Genomic DNA, 5,906 nt, shown 5'->3' on the forward strand with positions numbered 1-5,906 from the left:
GTCTAGTTAGCAAGACATACTATTGGACACAGGAAAAATAACTAAAACCATTGATTAATCTTAAAGCAACTTTTACTAAGTAGTTCTATGGTCCAGAAAAAATAAGAGAAATAATACTTACCGATAAATACTTAATGAAATTCATATAAGTGCATGGACATACACATGTTCATGCACACTTCCAAAGGTCAGAAAATTGTTTGCAATTTATTTCTTAATTCTGATCTCATTACTAACTAGTTGTATTTAATTAGAAATATATGGAATATAATATATGGAATATATTTTCTACATATCAGAAAAAAACACATACTACACAAGATTCTAATGAAAAACAAGGATATTATATGCAAAAGGATCAAATGTCTTTGCCATATAATTTTATATGAGTATTGCTATTTTATATTTATGAAAGCAGTTTTACAAAAATAATGACATCAAAACCAAGTTCACAATATACTACATACTGCAAAATAATGTAAAAAATAATTTAAAAATTGCAGGGATATTTATCTATAAAACACTGTCACATATATCTTACTGATGTTTCACAACAGCCCAGAAAGATAGTTGTTATTATTATGCAATTCTCACTCCAGAAATACATCAACTGAGATTTTGTGAGATTAAATGACTCATCAAGGCCATCCAGGTAATAATGTCAAGGCAATCAAATTCAGGTTTGATTGGGCTTTCAAGTCAAAATATCTACAATACAGTGAAAAGCAATAGCTGGTTCTTGCCAAGAACTAGGACTACTCAGAAAGGTGTTGATGTCTAAATACTAGGTAGCAAAAAGAAGTTTATAAAGAGCAATAGCAGCAGTAGTAAAGGTAACTTTCAAGTTCTATACCAGTTAGGGAAAAAGAAAATATAACATCCCTAAAAACTATACATTTTCATTTTTCTCTAGTCCTTTTCTACCATCAAAGTAACATATCTAGGAGAAAGGAATTATAAATTTCCTAAACTCTGTTAATCTTTATGGTCTGTGGATTGAGGTTGAATACATACTAATATTTTATTAAAGTACTTAGGTCTCACCTTCACAACATAAGAGGTACGTGTCTTAAAAGAAAAATTACCACCTAAATGTAGAATTTTCTCCACAACAAACTAAATCTATTATCAAAATGTAGTCTCTCCCCACTTAGAAAAATCCAGCTTTTAATCTACAGTGGTCATGGAATGGACATCAACCAGAGTTAGAGTTCATTGTATAACTCTGACCCCCACAATCTTAAGGACAAGCTTTGATTTATATTACAATTAAGAATGTGCCTCAAGATACTTTACAGGACATTAACGTTTGGCTTTGGTATTCTTGTGGCTTGTAGCAATACTGTAGTCAGTAGCATAAACCAGGAAACCTACTAAACAGCACAACTAATTTGTCTGTGGTTCCATTGCCCTCTAGTGGCTCTTTTGAAACTATTTATTAATAGTTATTAATAGCCTTCAAAAGTCAGCAGTGGTTCCAAAGCAGGATGGGCAGACCAGCAACATCAGCAACATCCAGGAACTCCTTGGACATAGAAATTGCAGGCCCCACCTAAGATTTACTGAAAAGAAACTGTGGATGGAAATCTAATAGATCCCTCTCGATAATTCTGATGCACACTAAGTATTTGAGAGCCACTGGAGTAAGGAAAGCTCCTATTTGTATTTCAAGTAGATATGAAAGTATGTGGTTGTATGTGAGCCTTAACTTTATGTGTTAGCCTGCCTGGGCTAAGGGATGCCCAGATAGTAAGCATTATTTTTGGGTGTGTCTGTAGGAGTGTTTTTTTCTCAGATTAGCAACTGAATTGGTAAACTAAGTGAAGCAAATGCCCTCCCAAGTATGGGTGATGTCATCCATTCTGTTGAGGGCATAAATAGAACAAAAAGTGCAGAGAGAGGGCAAAATCACTCTGGCTGCTTGTGTTAAGACATCCATCTTCCCCTGCCCTCAGACATGGGCACTTCCAGTTCTCAAGCTTTCAGATTCAGAGCAGGACACACACCATTAGCCCCACGATTCCCAGGCCTTCAGACCTGAACTGAATTACACCATAGGTTTTCATGGTTCTCCCCTTGAAGACAGAAGACTGTGGGACTCTTCAGCCTCCATAACCACTTGAGCCAATTCCTATAATACCCTCTTATGTATCTCTGTATAGATAGATGATAGATAGATAGATGACGGATATAGATATAGATGATATATAGATATAGATGTAGATGTATATAGATATATAGATATAAAACTTGTTCTGTTTCTCTGGAGAATCCTGACTAGTACATGACAAAGCATATGAGTTTTCTTTCTGAGACTATTGCTCATAATTATTCCCATGCTTTTCTTAAATTTCAAAAGGTCTCTGATATGTGCAGAATATAGAAGAAGCATACAATTAGCTAGGGAGATTTAAAAGTGCTATAATATCCGTGAGTGAATGGTATAGAAAAATACAGTGTATAAAAGTTAATTCATTAGATACATTTATGAAAATATTCTTTTTAAAATTTTGTATTTTTCCACTTTGCTTCCTTATATGCCCCTTCCCCCACAATCACCACACTGTTGTCCATGTCCATGAGCCTTTTTTCCTTTTTGCTCAATCCCTCCACTCCCTAACCTATCCCCAGCATATCTGTCATCCTGCTCTCTGACTGTCTCTATTTGGCTTATTCATTTTATTCATTAGATTCCACATATGAGTAAAACCATATGGTATTTGTCTTTCTCTGACTGGTTTATTTAACTTAGCATAATGTTCTCTAGGTCCATTCATGCCACTGCAAAGGTTAAAATTTTCTTCTTTTTTAGGGCCAAGTAGTATACCATTGTATAAATGTCTTATAGTTGTTTTATCTATTCATATAGTTGGTGGACACTTGGGCCACTTCCATATCTTGACAATTGTAAAGAACACTGCAGTGAACATAAGGGTGTTTATGTTCTTTCAAAATAGTGTTTTGAGTTCCTTTGGATATATTCCCAGTGTGGGATTGCAGGATCAAAAGGTAGATCCATTTTTAATTTTTTTAAGTATCTCCATACTGCTTTTCATAGTGGTTGTACCAATTTGCATTCCACCAAAAGTAAAAAAGGGTACCCATTTCTCCACATCCTTACCAGCACCTGTTGTTTGTTGATTTACTGATGATAGCCATTTGGACAGATGCGAGTTTGTATCTCATTGTGGTTTTAAATTTGCATTTCTCTGATAATTAGTGGTGTTGAACATCTTTTCATATGTCTATTGGCCATCTGTATGTCCTCTTTGGAGAAGTGTTTATTCAGGTCCTCTGAGGAAGAATCTTTTTAATTGGATTATTTTTTTAGTGTTGAGTTTTCTAAGTTCTTTATAAATTTTGGATATTAACTCCTTATCATATACATCATCAAATATGTTTTCCCATTCCGTGGGTTGTCTTTTTATTTTGTTTGTTGTATCCTTTGCTGAGGGATTCCTTTGCTGTGCAAAAATGCTTTAGTTTGGTGTAGTCCCATTGTTTATTTTTTTCTTTTGTTTCCCTTATCTGGGGAGACATATCAGACATTGCTAGGAGTAATGTCCATAATTTTACTGTGTATGTTTTTTTCTTCTAGGATTTTTATGGTCACAGGTCTAATATTTAAGTCTTTAATCCATTTTCAAATTATTCTTGTGTATAGTAGAAGAAAGTGGTCTAGCTTCACTTTTCTGCACATATCTGTCCAGTTTTTCCAACACCATTTATTGAATAAACTATCTTTATCCCATTGTATGGGCTTACTTTCTCTGTTGAATATTAATTGCCAATAAAGGTATGGGTTTATTTCTGGGCTCTCTATTCCATTGAGCTATGTGTCTGGTTTTATGCTACTACCATGCTGTTTTGATTACTATGGCCTTATAGTATAGTTTGACACTAGGAAGCATTGATTCCTCCAACTTTGTTTTTCTTTCTCAGGATCACTGTTGCTATGCAGGGCCTTTTGTAGTTTCATATAAACTCCTGAAATATTTATTCTGGTTCTGTGAAATATGTCATTGGAATATTGATAGAAATTGCATTGAATCTATAGATTGCTTTGGGTAACATGGACTCTTCCTATCCATGAACACTGTATTTGCTTCCACTTATTTGAATCTTCAATTTCTTTCTTCAGTGTCTTGTAATTTTCTGAGTACAGGTCTTTTACATCCTTGGGTAGAATTATTCCTAGGTATTTTATTCTTTTTGAAGCAATTGTGAATTGGGTTGTCTTCTTAATTTCCCTGTTCATTATTAGCATATATATATACACATATATATATGTATATATACATATATATGACTGAATGAAATAGAAAAAATAACGTGAATAAAAGGAAATTTATTAGCTATTAAAGATTCATTTAAGAGCTTGCTAACTAGCCAAACATCTGAGCAGAATCTACCCATTAGTTTCTTGGCTATAAATCAATGAAAAAATGTTTGTTGAATGGAATGACTATTCAATCCAGATTTGTGTGAGACATTTAATATTCAAGTTCATTAGCAGAGGTATATAGTTTTATAACCATTTTTCCCATTACACAAATTGCTACTTACATGTTCATTGTAGCATTATTCATAATAGCCAGGAAGTGGAAGCAATGTATAAATAATGTATAAATAGAGTAAATGTGAAATAGAGAAAACATACAATAGAATATAATTCAGCCTTAAAGAAAAAGATAATCTGGTCACATGACACAATATAAATAAATCTTGAGAACATCATGCTAAGTGAAATAGGCCAGTCACAGAAAGACAAATTCTTTTTTTTAAATCTTCTTAATCTTAATTTATTTTGTTCTTATTTGGGCAGCTATATATCTACCATTTAAAAACAACAACAATATAAGCACAAGATGAAAAGGCAGAAATCAGTGAGGTATAACTGAAAACTAGTGTAATCCCATGGAAAAAAGGAAATGGGGAGCTTCATCCATAAAGGATATATAAGATTTACACAGTCATTAAAAATGGTTAGTTCACACAGCTCTCAAAACTGTTTCAAATGAAAATTTCAGATTCTGGCTTTCATAGAACTATAGCAAAAGGAACTAAAATTTGTATTGCAGTAATCCTTTCCCCATACCTAACCTTTTTAAACAATGGTTTATTGCAAATGATGTTGAAATAATGGGCGGGTCACCTGGGATCCAGTCCCAACTGGCTACTAACTAAAAACCTGGAGCTTCTTTCCTCCTGGGGCTCATGTCCCTCATCTGTGAAACAGAGAAGTGGGGCTCTGAGAAAGACAAATTCGGTATGATTCCACTTATATATAGTATCTAAAGTAGTCAAATATATAGCAACAAAAAATAAGAGTTGTGACTGCCAGGGTGTAAAAAGAGAGGGAAATGGAAAGTTGTTCCATGGGAACAGAGTCTCAGTTCTGTAAGATGTAAAAGTTACAGAGATGCATAACAAGGTGAATATAGTTAACAATGCTGAACTATACACTAAAAATGGTAAACTTTATATTTTGTTTTTTTCCTCATCCCCTCCTTTCCCTTTTCCTCAACTGTCTGTTTCCAACTCAATATACGCACCAAATCAAGGAAAATACAGGAGAGAAGAATGAGGGTTCTGCTCACTTCCCTTTGCAGTTCTCCACAATAAATTCCTCATTTTACTTCAGGAAAATGGGTCAAAAGCTGAAAGAAAGCTTAATTCCAGCCTTCTAATTATGGGAGCTAGACCATTTCTTTCAATTCAGGCTCAGAATGGGTACTCTGCCAGACAACAGGCAAATATATCTAAGTTCTTAGGATCTTCAAAACTAAATGAGAAATTAATTTAAATCATAAAAATATTAATATACTCTCACATTCATAAATAATGTGCTATAACTGATCTCAAGTTAAAGAAAGCAAAACTAAGAAACAATTCACACACACACA

This window comes from Artibeus jamaicensis, unplaced genomic scaffold (genome assembly GCF_021234435.1).
Source record: "Artibeus jamaicensis isolate MK-2021 breed Jamaican fruit bat unplaced genomic scaffold, CSHL_Jam_final scaffold_916, whole genome shotgun sequence".
Classification (NCBI taxonomy): Eukaryota; Metazoa; Chordata; class Mammalia; order Chiroptera; family Phyllostomidae; genus Artibeus; species Artibeus jamaicensis.